Here is a 21,573-nt window from a genome sequence, read left to right as displayed (position 1 = left end):
CCTCATTGCTGAATATCACTGTGGTCACCTTCCAAGTACTCCCCTTGGGAAGCTATGCACCAACATGAACGCCTAGTCCACCCTTCAAAGCAATTTTGGAACTCTTTCTGGAATGGTCATCAGACCTGCCATCATATTACGCTTGATGTCCTGAATGTCATCCAAATGTCTTCCTTTCAATATTTCCTTTGTCTTTGGGTTAAAAAAAGAAGTCACTGGGGGCCAGGTCAGGTGGGTAAGGAGGGTGTTCCAATACAGTTATTTGTTTACTGGCTGAAAACTCCCTCACAGACAGTGTGCCATGTGAGCTGGTGCATTGTCGTGATGCAAGAGCCATGAATTGTTGGCGAAAAATTCAGGTCATTTTCGTCTTTTTCACGCAGCCTCTTCAGCACTTCCAAATAGTAAACTTGGTTAACTGTTTGTCCAGTTGGTACAAATTCATAATGAATAATCCTTCTGATATCAAAAAGTTTACAACATTGTTGCAACAAGTTTGCGAACTTCTATGTGTCTGAAAGATTTCAAGTTTTTTAAAGTAAAAAGTTAAAATTCAAATAAAAATCATGGATTTTACTATAAGCATGTTCATTACAATGTTATTTATCATTTCAAGATTTGGGGAAATAACCTGACTGTCCAATAACAGGGGACTGATTAAATACATTATAGTAAATGATACAATGAAATACTATGCAATTGTTAAAAATGAAATGACAGAAAAGTGTTAATAACATGAAAACAATGTTTCAACAGATGCACAGCAAGAACAACGGGTTACGATATTTAACACCATGTTTTTCTGACAGAATATGTTAGGAGACAGATAATTCGGTAAGTACATGAAGATAAGTAGGGAGAGAAATTGATAGATCCAGAAGAGGCGGGAGGGAAAAGGAGAGAGAGAGAGAGGAAGGAAAGAAGGAGGCAGGCAAAGCAGAGAGGGAGGGAGGAAGAAATATTAAAAGTTGTTATCTCAGAGCAATTAAATGATTAGTGATTAGAACTTTATTCTTTTGGCTAATCTACTTTATCCAATTTTCCAATAAGTTTGTACTGCTTTTGTAATAGGAAAAATACAAGTTAATTTCATAATTCATTTCATAGAGTTAATCACGTTCCCATCATCCAGACACAGACACTGAGTACATTTCGATGCCCTTCCTCCCAGCCGCGCGGAGAGCTCTGTGCATCTATGTGACACAGGAAGGACGTCCACCTCTGCGTCTTCCCAGTGTCTCCTGCCCGCAGCCCGGCCCGCTCCCAGGCTGCATTTCTTCACCACCTCACCGCCCACCACCGACTGTGCGCCCGGCCCTCAAGCTGGCCTGTGGTCTTGTTCTGAGAACCAGGAGGACCGGGGACCCGAGAGGAAGCTCGGGGTCAGCGTGGGTGGGAGTAGCTTCCAGGAGATTTAAAGGAGATATGAAAGAGCAGGGCAGAGGGAACGCAGTGGCTGGGAGAGAAAAAATAGGTTTGAATCACTGATGCCCCAAAGGGGTTGTCTTCATGCCTTGCATCCAGGATGAGGACTTCTGGGGCCAACACTGCTCCTGGGGGACCACGTGGGCCCAAGGTCCCCCAGCTTTACACACGATGCTTGGCAGGTGGCCAGCACGACACACGCCCACACGACATCATGCTCACGCAGTACTGAAGTGAACTCTGTCTCCTGGAGGAGGTGTGTGGTCCCCCCCACCACCCAGGCACTTCCCAAGGGCTTTGGAGCGCTGCCAGCACCTGCTCTGTGGCTGTGGAAAGGGGGGCCCATGCTGAGACCCAGCGGTGAGGTTGAGAAAAGAGGGGACAGACTTCAGATCTATTGAGGGGCCGGTGCCCTGACCTCTCTGACCTCTACCACATAAAGGGATGGGGTGCTGACTGATCTAGGCCCACCCCAACGAGGGCCGTAGGGAAGTCCTGGGGTCAGCAGCGACGGGGGACGGCGAGCCAGCTGAGGCCCAGAGGGTCAGGGCACCATTCGCTCTAGCTGCCTGCTGCGCACACAGCCCGCCTCACCTCTGCGTGACATCTCCCTCCTTTCCTGCCCATGTCCCTTGGCTTCAGAAGGGCCTTCCTGGGGGACGCTGTGTCTTCTCTATCAGGGCCAGGTAACTCACCTGGCATATCCCCTCCCAGTGTCCCAGAGGCAAGGGCCACAGTGGTGGCCTGGGGGAGGTTTCTGACTGGGTACGGCGTGGGGTGGTGTGGCTGTCCTGGTCAGTACCTGCAGGGGTGCGGCTCCCACAGGGAGGAGACACCAGACGAGACCTCCCCTGCACGCTCCAGCCGTGTGCAGAGTCCTAGACCTGGAGGGCCACTCCCGAGAGTGACCAGCGGCCGTGTCTTCCAGGGTTTGCATCGCAGAGCGCAGCACTGAGCCATGGCGGCTGCAGATTCAAAGCTGCAGAAATGTGTAGGGACTCAGGTGTCTCCAAGATGGCATGTGATTTCGGCGAGAGGATCTTTTCTTCCATTCCCTGTTCCTGTTCACATGGCTTTTTCTCGCTTTTAAAAAACACAGTCATTAAAGAAGATCCCTAAGGAAATGAAACAGAGAACACTTTGTGAAGGGATCATACAAGTTCTGACTTTCAATACCCAATTCCCCAGAAAACTTTGAATTAAACTGGTTAGTTCTACATTTACAGAAACATTGGAAACTTTCTGGGGCAATTATTCAGAATGATGAGTAGCTGGTGGGCTCTCTCTCCCTGTTCTCAATCTGCCCAAAGCTACTCTTTCACTTATGAAATTTTTATGAATGAGAAACAGTAAGATTGCCAGCAGCCAGGGCCGGACTCGGTGTGACAAGGCGTCGAAATGAGCATGGCAGGAACTTGCTGATGTCACCTGACCCTCTGTCAGATGTGTGTCTCAGCACACAAATGCCTGGATGTGTTTTGAAAGTTTAAAAGATAAATGTGACTCTACGACCGTGTAAAGTTCACCTTCTTATATAAGTTCATTAAATTCCAAAATCACAACCCCTGCCGCATCTCAGATCAAAATAGCATGTACAATTATAGTTAGTTCAATATTAAGCTCTCTTGGAAATTCCAGGGGAGAAAATTTTAAATATGGGTATACATTTGAAAATAGTCTATGACAATATAATACCTTAGTTCAATTGAAATATAATTATTGGAATTTACTGCATAATGGCACTGTATAATTGTGCAATATGAGAAACAGTGATCATTTCAGTAATTCTTTACATTGTATGATTCTTCAGGAAAAATAGTCTTTGTTGCATCAAAATTGAATGTTCTTCATAATCAGGATATTTTTTCCATAAGGTGTAGTCATATAATTTTAGTAAGATATTACCTAATAATAGTCTGTCATATTCATGCTTGATTATATAAAATATATTTCTAATTTTCCAATTAGCATAAAGCAAAAATGAGTATGGATTTCATGTACAGAAAAAGAAACCTTTGTGCAGTTTAGAAATGATTTTCATCAAACATTTATCAAACATTAATATGACATACGTACACGTTCTAAAATACTGTCACTATAAAGTAAGAGACACAGTCTGTAATATTTCAAGGACAGCCAAGACAGCAAAGGTAAGTGGAGCAAAGCTGAATATAGTGTGTTTTTATAGACAAATCTGGATCTTTAAACATAACATACAAAAAGAGAGAGAGAGGGGTCACAAGACAGCAATGTGTTTGATTATTATCCTTGTCAACTCCGGTCAAAATCCTCGTTTATCAACTCTGTGGGTTCATCAACATTACAGAATCTGCGTGCTGCCCCTGTTGGGTACTATCTCCTGAAATAAATGAAAGTAAATAGGAAAAGGCAATAATATGAAACGATTTTTAACAAATCGAAATGAGTGTTCTTCTACACAAATTAATACTCAGTGGTGAGTAAAAATGTTAAGTTTAAGAAAAGTAATGAACTGCTCCAACTGGAGAATTCATAACTTCTTTTATATAACATGACCTTCTTACTCTTCTGGGGCTAAATCCAGGAGATTTTTTAAACATTTTATCAGACTCCTCAAAATCACTTACGGAAAAATAGGACCAGGCTTCAAGTGTGTGTAATGAGATCGAGGGAACAGGATTCTCTGGGCAACTAGAATCAGAACTGTTTTTAGGGCAGAATCCACTTTTCTTGCAGGTGAATCCTTATGGGAGGCAGGTGGGCACTCGGAAGCTCCTGAAAGCCAGGCAGGTAAGTAAGAGCGTGGGGAGCCCAGGGCAGGTGGTAACCACGGAGAGCTGGGATGCTGACCTGCAACGTCTGGGGAGGAGACTCACTCCTCATCTTCAACCAATTTTGGGAGAAACTTGGCCAGTTCTTCCCATTTTCCTAAGGGAATCCAGGAATCTCGATGTTTATGTGAAACCTCTCGTTTTTTTAAACTTTTACTCAAAAATTTAAAAAATAAATGGTTTTTGAAAAAAAGTTTTTGCTATAGAACCCCAGTTCGCAGTTTTGAAGAAAGAGAAAACCTAACCTGCATGAGCCCAGGGGACTGACTGCATTTGGTCCTGGGAAGGGCACAGAAAAAGGAGAGAGAAAACATGGCACAGGGAATTCTGTAAGGAGGTTTCTATCCTCGAGCTCCCACCTCCACTTTCAGCAAACCCTTTAGGTTGGGTCACTCAGTACCCACTGCAGACCCCCTTCACACTCACCTGCCTCTACTACAGAGAATGGAAATTAATAATTCAGTCTCCCAGGTTCCCAGGAAGGTAGTGGCTAACATATGGTGCCGGAGCAGGACATGCTCTCCTGAATAAAAAGATAAAAGCTCAGCAGAATGCAACGCTTTACCGATTTCCCTTCCCCTTTCTTCCTTCATGAAATGTGGAGGAAAGATGGAGAGGCAGCAGCCCTCTTGTGACCACGAGGACCAAAGCTACAAGTTAAGAATGGTGCAGCAGGAAGATGGAAAGAGTCTGGGTCTTTCGTGACACATTTGAGTAGCTTCACTGTCCCTAGTCTGTGTCACTGTAGGCTTCCTGTTCTGTGAGACCAACAAGTGCCCTTTCTTGTCCTGGGTTCCTTAGAAAACAGAGCCGGAGGCAATGGTTAAGTGCCGGCCTTAGTATGCAAGAATGAGGAAAAGACACTCTAGGCCACGGGAGGGTGAAAAGGAAGGCAAGGTGACAGCGCTCTGCCACACTGCCTGCTGCCTCCCAAATGGACACTGAGGCTTTAGGCAGGGGCGTCTAACTGCACATATGGGGTGTCTCTGGGCAGGCTACACAAACAAATATCTTGGAACAGGCTGTGTGTCAGAAGAAGTCAGAAGTGCAGTCTCTCTGCCCAGCTCCCTCCCATCTCTCATTTCTGATTGGTCAACGACTCTCGCAGGAGTGTTAGTCCACCTGACTCCATGTTGCCTTCTTAGGCCCCTGTGATAGCTGATCAGGCTGTCCCCCCACACTGTGATGTACGTGAAGGTTAAGGGAGCACAAACCCCGGGGCACGCTGGTCCCTCTGACTTCACAGCAGCCATGGGGGGATGCCTGGCTCTCCCCAGGAAAGTGAGTAGTGATCCTGAGGCTAAGCAGAGCTGGTGGCCCCCGGTGGGGGGTGGGGGTGGGGGTCTATGGCAGAAGCCAAGTCAGAGGGCACAGGGAGCTCCGTGGCCTGTCTGAAGCCCTGCATCTGCTGAGACTGGTATCAATCCAACAGTTTACCATTTGCAGCCGAACTGTTTCTAATTGATATGCTGTTTACTGCACACCAAATTTTTAGCAAAGTTTAGCAATTCACAAAATGCTTGAACAAATGAGATTTTGGGGGGGGGGGATTGTGTGTGTATATTTGTGTATGTGTGCAAAAGACTTTTCATCAAGTTAAATATATTAATTTTAATTATAAAATGCTCTTTTTAAAAAAATTATATCATTTTTACTTTATTGATTTTAAAATATCCTTTATTTAGTGACATGTTGGCGATGACAGATGATAAATTGTATTCACATAATCATACGTCTCTTGTTAAACAATTTTTTTTTAAACTTTCTCTTTGTAAAATTTTCAAGCATTACAGAAAAAGCCCCAGCCTTTGGACCATTACTCCCAGTGACGATCTCCCTTCCATGGGTAACCCAAGCTATAGGTTGGATGTGTGACCTTTCAGTCCTTCCCTGTTTCTGCATACATGTGTTTTTTTCTTCTGAATTCAGTTTTCTGTTCCATTTATCTACTTTTCTAAACCAATGGAAAAATAAAAAGAAACTAAATAAAATATAAACAGGAGAGAAAACGTTTGCAAATCACATATCCAACAAAGGACTTATATCCAAGGTATATAAAGAACACTCAAAATTCAACAGTGAGAAAATAAACAATCCAATTTAAAAATGAGCAAAATAATAGAACAGTGTACCAAAGAGGATGTGGCAATGCAAAGCAGGCACATGAGAAGATTCTCACCGTGATGAGGTATTAGGGAAATGCAAATGCTAACGATAATGGGGGCGCCCGGTGGCTCAGGTGGTTGGAGCTCCGTGCTCCTAACTCCGAAGGCTGCCGGTTCGATTCCCACATGGGCCAGTGGGCCCTCAACCACAAGGTTGCCAGTTCGACTCCCACAAGGGATGGTGGGCTGTGCCCCCTGCAACTAACAGCAACTGGACCTAGAGCTGAGCTGCGCCCTCCACAACTAAGACTGAAAGGACAACAACTTGACTTGGAAAATATCTTGGAAGTACACACTGTTCCCCAATTAAGTCCTGTTCCCCTTCCCCCAATAAAATCTTTAAATAATAAAAGAAGAAAGAAAAAGAAATGATAATGGGATTCCACCACACACTTTGAATGGCTCAAATAAAAATAAAGTAAATACACATATACACATATGAGTAGGTCCATAAGTAACAATAAGCTGATGGACACACTTGGCACAATTCCCCAAACTGGGAAACAAGCCACATACGACCAACATTTCCAGTTGCTTCTGCGCCATGAACTTGGATGTGGAAAACGACATTAATAAGCTGGGTTATGCATTGAGCAGCCTGGCCAGGCTGAGGAGGCAAAAACTGGAGTCTGGGCCTGCCAAGGTCAGGGAGCCTGGGGAGCAACCCCCCACTCTAGGGAGAGATCCCAAAGAGCTCAGCCCTCAGAGCACTCAGATGGTAACAGAGCTTTAACAAGTGGCTCTCTAAGATAAAAAGTCCTGGTTTGTAACGTTTGCTAATTTTCAGGGTGTAAGTACTCCCAGCGGAGCCAGTTTCAAGCTCTCAGTATGACCTCGCTGAACACGTCATTGGGAAAAGGTGCGCCCCACCAGCCTAAAAGCCAGTGCTGCCTCCTGCACACCAATTCCCAGAAGTCGGGGTGAGCCTCTCTGATCCACCTCACATATCCAGTTCTGTGTCATCCGGATGGTGCAGAAAACTCTCAAACCCTGAAATGGGATTAAAGGAATTGTGACTTGCCAGAGACTCACAAGGACCTCACACATGACTCACACACACGCACTCCTGGGAAAGAAGAGGCACACCACAGTTCTCCGTTTGCTTCTTAAAAACAAACAAAGTGCTGTTGGCCACACCAGCAAGTCTCACCAGGCAGATAAGTGAGCAAGACCACACACTCGAGAATCAGCACCAATGGCCGACTAAAGAGACAGGCTCAGACAATGGAATGAGCAGGAAAGACGAGAGATACCAGGTCCCACTGTATGGATGATTCCACTCATAAAAAAGCCAAAGTGACAAGATGAAATTACAGTGCTGGAGCTGCACCTGGAGGTTGAAAAGTATAAAGAAAATAGGAAGTGAGTACAACAGAAGTCAGGATTGTGGCTGGTTTTAGGGGTGAAAAGCCCCTGTGACCAAGAAGGGGCTCTATTTCTTTTCCTGGATGACGATGATTCCGGTGCTCAATGCATAGTAACTTGTTCAACGAGAGATGTGTGTTGTATGCATTTCTCTCTTTATAATACATTTGACAAGAAAAAAATTTGAAATAATATATGTCCAAATTGCCTTTGTCCAAGTAATCCAGAGGTGATTCAACATTTGAAAAATCTATCAGTGTAACTTTCTATAGTAATACATTAATGAGAAAAGACTCTCAGTTTTTATTTGCCAAATTAAAAGGCGTTGCTGAATTAAAACCACATGGGTATGATTGAAAACAAAACTCTTAGGAAACTAAGAATAAAACTTTTTTGCTTGATAAGAAAAAAAAAAACCCAGAAATCTAAAGCAATGAAGTACTTAATGGTGAAGTCATAGAAGCATTTTTCATTAAAGTCAAGAAAGAGGGACACGTGCTCATTACCCTCGTTATCAGGCAGCATTTTACTAGACATTTCAGCTGATACAGTGGTAAGAAAAAGGAATATGGAGAAAAACAATTCAAGCAGAAGAGAAAAAGTTGTCATTCTTTGCAGATATACGAGGTGTGATAAAAAAATTACAGTGAATGTTTACATTTTTAAAAATTATTACAGTAAAAGATACATTGCCATTAATTCTCCTCAAAATATTCCCCCTCGGTTTCAAACACACTTATCCAATCATTCTTGTCACTTTCTGAAGCAGTTCTGGAAGTCCTCTTTCCTGAGTGTTTTTAGTTGTGCTGTTGTGGCTGCCTTGATGTCCTGAATCAATTCAGAATGTTCACCTTTCAACATCATTTTGACTTTGGGAAAAGCCAGAAGTCACATGGTGTCAGATCCGGTGAATAAGGTGGATGAGGACACACTGTCATGTTTTTACTTGACAGAAATTGCCATACCAAAAGCGATGTGTGACACGGAGCCTTCCTGTTGTGATAAAAAAAAAAATACAGTGAATACTGCTGCCGAGTGCCATCCGACGGAAAGGCGAGATCTTCAATATGGGAAGCTGTGCATGGAACCTTAGTAACAGTGTGTGACAAGTTTCAACTTGTTCAGTGCAGTCATTCGGGTGTGAGCTGTGGTTGAGAGAAGATGTGTTTTAAAGTATAGCTTGAATCATCCTCCATCATGACAATGCTCTGTGTCACACATCGCTTCTGATTTGGCAATTTCTGTCAAATAAAAACATGACACTGTGTCCTCATCCACCTTATTCACTGGATCTGGCACCATGCGACTTCTGGCTTTTTCCCAAAGTCAAAATGATTCAGGACAGCGAGGCAGCCACGACAGTGCAACTAAAGACACTCACAGAAGAGGACTTCAGAACTGCTTCAGAAAGTAGTAAGAACGATGGGGTAAGTGTGTTCGAAGCGAGAGGGAGTATTTTGAGGGGGATCAATGGCAATGTCTTCTACTGTTATATATATTTTTAAACATTTACTGTAATGTATGATCGCACCTCATAGAAAACCCAAAGACTCAAGAACTTCTGCCTGGATGCTCACCTCTCGGGGCTGCGTTTTACAGAACACAGGGTGCACCCACTCCTGCATGTCTGCTGTGGAGCCCCCATCACACATAGAGGCCCTGACCAACTAGCCCTGATCAACGCTAGTAAGAATCCACAAGGAGTCAGGATTGCAGATCCAAACATATAATATTCACCTTGAAAATAAAGTAGAAAAAGCACCCTCATTCACAATTCAACAAAAGCTACAAAATGCCTAAGAACACATCTAACAGGACATGTGCTTTGTCTGTCTAAAGAAAACTATGAGACTGATAAAGGGATTTTTCGTTTAACCTGACTTTAAGAAAATAGAGAAAATATCACTCATGGATGAGACGACACCAACTCTCCCCACCAATTAATCTAAAAGTTTTCATCATGAGAATTTTCTGGACTTGCTTTTCCAAATATTTATTTGGTTTCGATTTTTAAATTGTATTTAGTTTTCACTTTTCTATTGTGGTAAAATATACTTAGCATGAAATTTACCATTTCAACCATTTTTAAGTGCACAATTTAGTGGTGTTAAGTACATTCGTGTTGTTGTACCACCATCACCACCAACCATCCTCAGAACTTCTCAACACCTCAAAGTGAACCTCTGTACCCATGATCAGGTGAAAGAACAAACTAGAAACGGGAATGTTAGGTCAAATGATGTGTGTGTATGCATTTAAATTGTGGTAAAATACACATAACATAAAATTTATCATCTTAACCATTTTTAAATGTGCACTAAGCACATTCACGTTGTTGTACAACCATCACCACCGTCCATCGCCAGAACTCTTCCCGTGTTCCCAAACAGACACTCTGTCCCCATGAAACTCTCCTCCCCGCTCTCTGCCCCAGCCCCTGGCACCCAACATTCTACTTCCTCTCTTTGAACCTGACAACACTCGGTCCCTCAGATAAGTGGAATCAGACAGTACTTGTCCTTCTGTGACTGGCTTGTTGCACTCAGCACGATGTCCTCAGGGTCCACCCATGTTGGAGCAGGCGTCAGAACCCCCTCCATGCTAAGGCTGAATGAGACTCCAGTGTGTGGACGCACCATTTTGTTTCTCCATTCCTCTGGTGATGGACACATGGGGTCCTCTCCCCTTTGGCTGTGATGGTGCTGGTGAGCACAAGCGTCCCTGAGACCCTGCTTTCAATTCCTTGTGTCTCTAGCCGGGAGTGTGATTGGATCATACGGTAACTCTAGGTTTACCATTCTGAGGAATACTTCAATTTTTCAAAGCATTGTTAATTTACCACAGTGTGTTAGTTCTCGCGAAAGTACCCATGTACTCATTCTGTGGTTAAAAAGAATCCCAGCGCCTGGGGTACGTTGGGAAAGGAGCCCTTTTTCAGATCTGAGTCCGGTAGAATGTAGAGTTCATAGAACAAACAAAACCTCAGGCATCTCACAGCTTTTATCGTAACATCTTCTACACTTTATGAAGCTGACGATTGCATCTGCTGTATGAACGGAATGGTGAGGGAAGGCAGCCAAAGGCCACCTCCCCGGTGGCCTCAGAGCCTGGCCGGGCCTCGTGGGGCACCTCCCACAAGGGTGCTCGGGCCAGACCTCGCTCCCAGCACCCGACTGCAGTACTGACGCAGGCCCATCACCGCCTGGTTGCAGCTACACTAGCGCTGGAGGAGGGGCAGCGGCAGAGCCTGTCGTCCCCGACGCTGGAGGAGGAAAAAAGACGGCTCGATTGTGCTCCCCATCTGCGTCCAACTCTGAACAGGAATGGTTTTGCATTCGTTTTCCATTGAACCCACTGTACCCATCGTGAATCAAGAGTTAAGGGAAATTTTTAAAATTAAATCTGAAAGCACAGGATATGTACAAGGGGGTGATGATTATGCCTGGGGGTTTTTATCAGTCACAGCTGTTCCATTATGTTTGTTTACTTTCGGGTAGAAATGGTCCTTTGAAATACATGACCAAAATAAACACACTGGCAGCTGTAGTTCGCATGGGTAAGTGAGCAAGCGAAGAGAACCAGCCCGGGGGGCCACCAGCTCACAGTCCCTGTGTGATGGCAAAATAAATAATCCTATGCTTTCATCCTGACAATACCCCAGAACAGAAATCTTCTATGAAAAACCCTCCTGGAATCTAGGAATTGTGAAATTCTGTGGAATGTTACAATTCCAGCAAAAGCCAAAAGTTTTTTGTTTTTTTTTTAAATACTGAATATGGAATTAAGTAGGAAACAAAGAAGCCACAATGATACTATAATACATTCATGCTGTCAATAATTATTACATGCAAATATTTACTGAGCACTTACCACGTGCCAGGCATTCTCCTCTGAGCACCCAGCAATGAAAAGGAAAATCAAAATTCCTCTCTCCTGGGAAAACCAAAATCGACAAGAAAACCAGTAAGTAATATAATTTCAGATAATGGTTAATACTATAAAAAGGTTCAATAGCAGTTAATGCCATGTGAATTATTAAACCGGGTTGATCACATAGGTATAGATACATGTTACTTGAATTAGGGTAAAGACTTTGTATTTTTGTAAACCCAAAATCCTCTCTAACCAAAAATCAACAGAAGAAAATAAAAGCAAACGAAGTCCCAAGGAACCGCCGTTTTCCTCACACACCCATAAAAACGTGCATTATTTATGAATTCACAATATTTCACTTCCTTTCCATAACTTTTTCTAGAATGTTAGGAAGCTTTCAGACATGAGCATTTTTTATTTCAAGGAAAAAAAAGACAATTTTTTTTTTTAATGTTGGCATTTGTGTCTCCATCTGAGATCATGACATTATGGTCTCTGACAGTGTTTCCCTTTTTATTGTAATTGAAACCACTCTGTGAATAAGCAACTACTTACAAACACATGTTGGATGGAAATACCCGTTTCTATGACATGGGGGAGGTCAGCGATCCAGCTGTCCTCTGAGGTAAGGGCCCAGGGGACAAGAGGTTTCTGTTGGCTTCTCACGCCGCACTGCGCGCCTCGGCGGACAGGACGTAGGAGCTCGGGACAGTTCCATGGGGAGAGATGGTGCAGGGACTTCCCATGAAGAGTTTGCCCCGACTCTGATTCTGGATTTGCTGGAAGAGGGCAGATTGGAGGCAGTGCTCTGACCACAAGACCGAAGGACAAACTGGGTACAAATCAAAGAGCTGTGTTCTTAAAGTGACCAAGTACAAATGTGAGTGACAAGCTGCTGCATTTGCTGCTAAGCACTGCTGTCCTCCATGGTGTTAGAGAAGTGTCACCAACGGACACACCTAAGGATTCACATGCCTCTCCGTAAAAGCCACTCGTCCGCGCAGAGCCTCACCCCACTGAGATGCCAAGCCTTGGTCCTCGGAGTCTCCATCCGAGACACAGACCTAGCCATCGATAATGTGTGCACCAGATGTTCCTTATACTCGTGAATCACGTGATCGAATTCTGTCAGGCTTTTCTAGATTACAGACAGTTACATAATGTCCACCATGGTCCCATTACCTCTGAAAATACGTGAACAAATTTACATTATATTTTCTCTGACTTAGGATAGCCTCATGCTTTAGGCTGCAAGTAATGAAAGTCCAGCCTCAGACGCTTAAACCCACTGGGGTTCGTTTTTCTCACATGCAGGATGTCTGGAGGCGGACAGCCCAGGCTGCCGTCTCTCTGCCCTGGGGCCCTCCTGGGACGCTGCCTCCTCGTTTTCCACTCCAGGATCCAGATGAAGGCAAATCAGCCTTCATCTTCACACTTGTTGCCCCCTGATTGCAGCTTCTGCACCTCCACCATCGCATCCATGTTCAAGCTAAAAAAAATAATAGGGAAGAAGAAAGGACAAAGGAGGGTTGGTGTCCAAGTCCGTCCATCTTTCTCCAGAAAGCAGCAGCCTCCTGGTCCCCGACCTGACCGGTTTCCCTGACCTCTCCTTGTCGGCGTGAGGACTCCGGCTGCTCTCAGCCCAAGTACTGGCCAAGAGACGTGAGACACCGATAGTGGGCACATCCATGAGGATGGAAGCCTCAGCCTGTCCCCGAGACCTGGAGCGTCTGCCTTTATTTTCTCATCGACTACTCAAAATGCTTTTTTCCACTGAATCACCTCTGAGTCATTGCTCCAAAGGAGATGGAATGACTCTCATGCACGGTGTATAAATTGTGCGAAAACGTGCTAGCTTTAGGGAAAGGTAGAAAATCCCGCCAACCAGGATTCACAGGCAGGGAAGTGTAGGTGTTGGGAGAGGGCTCAGGTAGAAGGTGATGTTTGGCTGGGGCTGCCCTGTGTGATGAAGGGAAGGCTCTTCGGGAGAGGGAGGAAGCGAAAAAATGGGGGGACCAGGTGATCGGCACTCTTCTATACCCTCTGGGTGACCTCGTCCTCCCAGCACTGATGTGAGCTGCTGTTCAGCGAGGAGCTGGATGCCTGACAGGAGAAGGGACCCCTGGCCTCACTGCTAACATGTGGGTGCTATGGCGGGGTGTCTGTGTGCCGCGCTGCACTCCCAAAGGTGGACAGAGGTGGTGTTGGAGGTGGGGCTCCTCTCCCACGGCTCCTGGTACCTTCTGTAAGACTCCGCTCACAAGGAGAACCACTGGAAATTGGTGAAGGGATGGGAGGTGAACCTAGAGCCTCACGAATGGGACGAGGGAGAGTGGTGAGAATGCATGGGAACTGCCTGGGTGGTTCTGGATTGAAAATCGTGGAATCAGAGTTTCCTTCTGGTTTGACCAGCTCTGTACAGGACAGGGCCCCGTGGACCTCTGGGCTACGCCCAGCAGGACTACGCAGAGGACAGAGTGAGCCGACTTGCGGACACGTGGAGTCTTGCTAAGGAATGCCTGAGAAAGGGCACAGGAGTCCCGCTGCCCCAGGAGGCGCTAGGCTGGCCCAACATGAGTGGCAATGGAATTCCCAAAGGTTTGGTCTTTTCTACTTGGTCCACCGCCATGAACCTCATAACCTTTGAGCCTACAGTTCTCTCTTCCCAAGCGCCTTGGAATCCAAAGTAAAAAGATGTAATGTTGCTGGGCACGCAGGACCGGGTGGGCTCAGAAGCTGAAAGTCAGTGAGCTCAGGAAGCGAGAGCCCACTGGGTGTCCGGGCCGCTGCAGGGCTGAGCCGGGACAGCGCCGGGTGGTCAGTGTCGGCGGTTTGTGAGGACAAGACCTTCCATGCCCTGACTGCAGTGACTCAGCAAACCATCCTTCTAGTGGCCAGGGGCACAGGCCTGGGCTCGCTGTGTCCATCTCGGCTACGTCTGCGAGGCCAGTGGTCCAAGCACAGTGTGGGGCATCCAGCTGACTACCTGATGGGTTCAGGGTCCTGCAGCCTGGCACCGGACATCTGCACCTCGCCCCGCGTTCCAGGTGACTCAGTGTGAGTCAGTGCTGATGGGAAGGGCTGCCGAAGCTGTATGTCCCTTCCTCCCTGACCCGTCCTCCGAAAGGGCCCTGATAGTTGGCTTTCTTTCATAAGCAATGATTGGCCATCAACCCCCATGGGAATCTGTTTTGAGAATAAAATAATTTAAAAAACGCGAGGTTCCTTCTGGCAGCTGGGAGCATTGTCTTTCCTTCTGCCCGTGTTTCCAGAGTGTTCCAGCCTGCATTGTGCCCTGCAGGGATGAATTGTCACCAAGAGGACACGTGCTTCAAGGGCAACAGACAAAACATAGTCTTTCAGGAGAAAATCGAGGAGTTACAGGCAAAATGCAGTGCTTCTGAGACTCCTCCATAAAGACCTACAACCTGAACAAAAGGTAACAATTTCACTCAGTCTGTGAAAGCCTGTGAAATTTATTTTTTGCACGCTTTTACAGCCCATGGCCTTCCCATTCAATCTTGAATAATAGCCTTGAATTGAGCTGTAAAAGCTTCCGAGGTTTGAAGCCTTTTGACAAGTTAATTTAGCAGTATGGTAAAAGTTTTTCCCCAACATAGAATAAAGCCATCAGATCATGAGTGTAGCAGTCATCCCGAGGAAAGAAAACACCATTAGGATTAGAAATGCAGTGCTTTATGGAGATAGTTTGTGGTTTCGTGTAATCTACCATCAATATTTCAGGAGAAAGATTCCACTCGTCAGTCAGCTGGAAGTCAATATCTCCACTTAAAACCGACACCCAAGGGCCGGATCCCATATATCTTTTATTGGAAAAATAACATTCTCTGTGCAGTTTGCTTGCTACGGTTCTTTAGATGCTAATTGTGTGTGTGTGTGTGTGTGTGTGTGTGTGTGTGTGTGTGTGTTACAGAGAAGTCTATTTTTTTCCTAGGAAAAAACAAGAAAAAGAAAGAAGTGGTCTTTTCTTTGCCTGCCCCCACCCTTCCCCCACCCCTCCCACGCACATTTGTCCCAGCTGCTGGAAGCTGTTTTTCTTTGCCTTTAAGCTCAGTCCTTTAGGAAAGCCAGTTGAGAGTGGGGTTTTTTTTCTGTTGTTGTTTGACTGGTTGGTTATTGTTTGTTTTTGGAATTTAAGTTGGTAATAACTCGAAGTGCCTGGATCTGGTTGCTTCTCTATTTCACCATATGAAGACAGGAAAGGAAAGAGAACTGCTGGCCCCTCCGGGAGCTCAGTGGCTGTTGCTGAGATGCTTCAGAGAAGGGTAATCTTCACCTATAGGTAGGATGAATGGTACAGATCCGGCTTTGGCATGATGGAGAAAAAAGCCAAGAAAAATTAATTAGATTTAACAAAGAAATGCTTCAGATGCCATTTGGTCCTGTGCCCTGAATATAAATCTCCAAATGTTTCTCACTTGAATATTTTAGTGGGAAAAATAAAACTGAAATAAAAAAACAGATGCCGAGGATTGTGTTTACGTAGGGACTGCGTGGGTGGCTTTGAAGCACTCCTCGGTAGCCGGGCAGGGTTGGCAGTGGCCGGGGTCCATGCCCTGCAGTGTCTGGCCTGAGCTCATCCTGGGTAGCCGGGCAGGGTCGGCAGGGGCCGGGGTCCATGCCCTGCAGTGTCTGGCCTGAGCTCATCCTGGGTAGCCGGGCAGGGTCGGCAGGGGCCGGGGTCCACGCCCTGCAGTGTCTGGCCTGAGCTCATCCTGGGTAGCCGGGCAGGGTCGGCAGGGGCCGGGGTCCATGCCCTGCAGTGTCTGGCCTGAGCTCATCCTGGGTAGCCGGGCAGGGTCGGCAGGGGCCGGGGTCCACGCCCTGCAGTGTCTGGCCTGAGCTCATCCTGGGTAGTATCAAGCACAGGCTCCACCTTGTACCTAAGCAGAACGTAGAACTTTCTAAATGACTCTTAACGTGGTGTACGGAGCAGAGGGGGATTTCTCCCCTTAATAAAGGAAAGACCATTTAATTATTCCTATCTATCAGAGCATTTTAGGAAGAAAATGCACAATGAGTGGGGTTAAAGAAAGAAAAATAACAAAATTTATGGTGCCAATTCAAAAAAACAGAGTCTGCTTTGAATCCGATAGACCTGGGTGCAGACTAATGGCCGAAGGTGCTGAACAATGACATCAAATTTTTTACTATATCCCTTTGTGGTTTACACTTTCGTGTTCTGTGTAAGAGATCTTTATAAGAAGTCCTTCCTTGGGTCATAGAGCTGTCCGTCCCACATTTACTTCTAAAACTTTAAAGTTTTGCTTTTAGTATACAGACTTTTTCCCGCCAAGTGTATGTGCTTGGTGTGAGATAGAAACTGTATTTTATTTATTTCAATATGATTAACCCATTGTCTAAGCATCAATTATTTAGCTCTGTAATGCAATCGCTGTCATAGATCAAGTTTCCATATAACTGTGTGGCTGTCTGGACTCGACTCGGTTACGCTGCTCTGTGCCAGAGCCAATACCACCTGGTCGAATTCCTAGAGCTTACAAGAGACCTTGACATCTGGTAAACCCATCTTCCCCACAACCAGGCAGTTATCAGAATCGCCTTGCCTCTTCAGGGCTCTGCTATTCAACAATTTTCAGAAGTAACTCTCCAAAAATCGCTTTGAAATTATAGACTACATTGGTGAGAATCGCCATGTTTACGATTTTGAATCCATCCATCCATCGACATGATATTCATTTAATTGAATCCAAGGCGCCATTGAGTAAAAGATGCACCATTATTTTATGTGCAATGAAGAGAAAGTGCTGCCAATTGATCTATGAGCTGTGACCCAAAGCTAAGGTACTCTTCATTTTAAGACATATCTGGTTTCTGAGATGTTAAAACTGTGAAAAAAAAAATGCATGTTCAGAACTGATGAAATTTGGTGTATGTCTCCAGTTATTTGGGTCCTTTTAAAATGTCTTTCAATCAAGTTTCATAATTGTCTCCATAAATCTCATACAACTTTTGCTAGATCTATCTCTAGGTATCAGGAGGCTTTTGTGTTATAGACGATGTCTTCTTTACAATCTCGAGTGTTTCTGTGCATCGGAACATCATGAAGTTTGATGTGTGGGTCTTATACCCACCATCTTACCGAGTTCTCCCACTAGTTCCAGTGGTTTCCATACTGATGCATTTAGAGTTAACTTTGATAACTGATTTCTAATGCAATCACACTTTGATAAAAAAAAAAGGTGGTCTGATGGTATCTTTGGGACATGTTGAGCTTTGCTTTGTGACCTAGTACATGGTCGTGGCCAGTCTTTGTAAATGTTCTACATATGCCTGAAAAGAGTGTGTTTCTAATCTATAGGGACAGAATTATGTTGATGTCTGAACATTAGTATAAAGTTGTTAATGTTATCATTGAAATCTTGTATACCAGCTATGGAAAGACTAACGTTCTCCACTATTATGGGTTTATAAATTTCTTCTGGGAACTTTAAAACATTTGCTTTATATTATTTTGAGACTAAATGACATGATGCTGAAAAGTTGAAAGTGGTATAGCTCCCTGATGAATTGTCCCTCTTGCCATTATGTAGTGGCCGCCTTTGTCTCAATGTATCCCTTCGTTAGAGTCACTTTTGACCAATATTAGACTCACTGGGACTTCTTTTGATTAGCGTGGGCACAGCACATCATTTTTTGCCTTTGCAGACGATCAGTGTTTCAGTATCCTCGTGTTTAGGGCTATCGCTCGTAAACAGTAAGAAAATGGACTGTGTTTTTAAACCCAATCTGATAATCTGTCTTTAACTGAAAAATTTAGTGTTTATGTTCATTGTGATAACAGATATAGTGGGACTTAGTTCCCAGGATTAGTCTATGTTTTCTGCTTAATCTGCTCTTTCCCTACTTCTCTTATTCTTCCTCCCTCACGTCTATCAGTCTGATAGATTTTATGCTCTCTTTTCTTCTTTTTTTGCCCCACTTCCCCACTGTTTTATTTGTATAAAATAAAAGTTGTATGTTTGATTTCAAGTCTTTCGGTGTTTCTTTAAAATGTGTAACATGCATTTTTGCTTAACAGAATCTAAAGTTAAACTTCCCAAGATCTTAAAATGCTTAAGTCCCCACGTCTCCAATCATCGTATTTCATATCACTGTTTGCTATATGCCTGCTTAGGTCACTCACACACGTACGATTTCTCTGCTCAGCGTTTTCTTGCAGCTGGCTGACTGTCTCAGGTGGGGCAGGGGGCGCGGAGCAGGGAGCAGGTTGAGGGGTCTCCACTTGGCCTTTCCCACCATGTAACTGACTCCAGATAGGGAAGCAAAGGGAGAGCCCTGCTGTCTGCTATATCCATCCACGCCGCGCTTAAACTAGTGTCCGTGTATCAAATCCATTCTTCACTCCTAAATTAGCAAACACATTTTTTAGGCATATACAGAGCATTTACAAACACTGGCCGTGGCCACATACTAGGCCACAAAACAAATTTTCACGTGTATCATGATTCAATACCACCCAGACTCAGGGACTGGGGATGAGCCCAGCCTGGGTCTGCGAACCCTTTAAACCCACAGTGAGACAGACCTGGTGTAGTACGAAGAATCCTATGTGACCCCAAGTTTCACATTTAAATCCCTTCCAGCATGCCCGCCCCTCAGAGACACTTAACTCTCTGCCAAGGCAGGTCTGGCACTGCCCGGGTGCCACTGGTGGCCGCTGTCTCCACATTTCCAGGGGACATTCCAGCATCTTATGAGCTCTGGCTCCTGGTGTACCTGCCAGGATGTCAAATCCTGAGTCACGACAAGGACGCTAGGTCAGCCCCACGCCCTGTCCAGCCCCTGCGCTCCTCTCCCTGGCCAGCGCCCGCAAGGTCTCCGGTTCCCGTCCGCACATTGTCCACCTCCTGGAGCAGTTTGTTCAGTGCCCCTTGCCTCCCGTAGCAGGAGCTGTAAGCTGCCCGCCAGACCCACGCATGGAGGTGACCTTGGCTCTGACAGCAAGGAGGGAGGTCCTGAGCTGGGCAGGCATCAGCTTGTGAGGCATCCTCTCAGCTGGGGCTTCGCAGGCCCCTCATCTGCGTGGGGGGCCACTTCTGCTGGCCCCCGGCACCTAGGAGGATGCAGAGCCCCAGGTTCTCAGGCCCTGCCTGCGTGCAGGGTCCCACTCCTTCCACACCAGCAAAGGAAACTTGCTGGGGCACGAAGTCAGCCTCCGCTGTCACTCTGCACACTGGCACTCCAAGTCCAGGCCTGGCTTCCATGGTTCGCCCTCCACGGGCATAGCAGGGAAGACTCTCAGGGCTGCCTTCTGCGTCGTGCCCGCAGGCGGCTGCTGGCGGGTGCGCCTGCTGTTTTCCCCCAGGGCTCCTGGTGTGGCCAGTGACCGCGCAATCCTCCACCATCCTTCTGAGTGTCCTTCCTCAGACCTTCCACGGCCCGGGCCCACACTGCGTACCTCGCAGCCCCGTCTGCTGCCACCCCTGTCCATGCCTTCCCACGTGAGCCTCAGTGATGGTGACACCAGGGCACAGGAGGGTCATCACTGCCCTATGTCCCTGCAGCAACGGGACCCCATCCTGGTACCCGCCTGTCCCTAAGACCCCAGGACACGGGTTAGGGGAGTGGGGGCGTGAGGGAAGGACGGCGGCCAACACAAGGCGCTCTAATGCGCAGCTCATTGCTTCTAGCAACCGGGGCTCATCCTGATGGGACCTCTGGAAAATGACCAGAGCTCCCCTCAAAGTTTCCCACCTGCGAGGAGAAGAACCTGGTGTTATTAGAAGGCTGTCCGAGGGCATTTTCTCCCTGGCACTTCCAGGCTGCCCTCAGGGCAGGGGCCCCGGATCCTGGTGCTCCAGAGCAGGGGGTGCCCCAGGATTTGGACCCGGCACCCTCGTTGTCTGTTGTCTGGTCTAATGTCCCAGGCATATCTGCGCTTAGCTCTTTTGTGAGCCTTTCAGTGGTACCTTCTCTCAGCCTTTGTCTGGAAAAGGTCATGATTTTACCTTCATCATTGAATGAAAGTTTATCTGGCACAGAATTCTAGGCTAACCAATATTTTCTCTTAGCATTTTGAAACTGTGACTTTGGCGTCTATTGTTGCCATCAAGAATTCTGCTCTCAGGCCCGTGGACTTTCCTTAGGAGACAATCTGTCATTTCTTCTGGGCCGTCTTCTGGAACGCATCTTTCTAGCTGCCATTACACGATACCCCCGCTCTAAGAGTGTGTCCAGTGTGGATTCCTTCTGTTTCTGTCCCTCGGAACTCGCAGACTTTCTGAATCTGAGGACCCTTCCTGTGATGGTTCTAGGAACCTCCCAGCCATGACCTTGCCCTCCTCCGCCCTCCCCTCCTCCTGTAACCCTCCTTGCAGAGCAGGTTGCCCAGAAGCAGAGCCTGACTTGGGGATTCCTGTGCACTCAGCTTTGCTTCCACCTCCTTTTCTCTCTGCTCTGCATTTGGACCTGTCCCTCAGGCCTATCTTCCAGGTGGCTAATAATGTTTTCTTTTGTTTCTAATACACGTTTTTATCTTCCCCCACTGAATTTTTTACTTTTATGACTGCATTATTCATGTCTAGAAGTTTTATGTGGTTCTTTTAAAAATTCATCTTTTCTTTTTCCTAATGTCTTATTGTTTTGATACATTCAAATCTTCCCTAACTTGCTCAGGAATTTCCGACGTGCGTACATTAAACTCTCTTATCTCAATTTCTTGGGTCAAGAGCAGGGGACCCACCAACTCTTGCCCACAGTGAACTATCTCTTTTGGGTTTTATAATTGCAGGTTGTGAGCTCATTCTGAGAGGGGCTTGATCTGTGGGTCAAGGGTGTTCGCCCTGCCAGATGCCCCTCGAATATGCCATGCCTGAACTGCCTTCTGTGTGATTATTCTTGGCCTGAGGGTTCCCAGATCCTGCAGAAATTCAAACCCAAGTGATCATAGC

General features: G+C 45.9%; 1 long non-coding RNA gene across 1 annotated transcript; it reads right to left on the bottom strand.

Annotated features, from left to right (window-relative positions):
* Positions 1-592: 592 nt before the first annotated feature.
* On the bottom strand, positions 593-12,388 carry LOC141567716 (uncharacterized). Its single transcript, XR_012490538.2, has 3 exons — positions 12,194-12,388; positions 11,636-11,698; positions 593-2,540 (listed from the first exon to the last, which is right to left on the bottom strand). It is a non-coding gene; the product is annotated as an uncharacterized LOC141567716 (long non-coding RNA).
* Between the last annotated feature and the right edge of the window lie 9,185 nt (positions 12,389-21,573).

This window comes from Rhinolophus sinicus, chromosome 17 (assembly GCF_057876585.1).
Source record: "Rhinolophus sinicus isolate RSI-liver-muscle chromosome 17, RSI-T2T, whole genome shotgun sequence".
Lineage (NCBI taxonomy): Eukaryota > Metazoa > Chordata > Mammalia > Chiroptera > Rhinolophidae > Rhinolophus > Rhinolophus sinicus.
The sequence above is the reverse complement of the archived record's forward strand: the minus strand, read 5'-3'. Positions and strand labels throughout refer to the sequence as shown.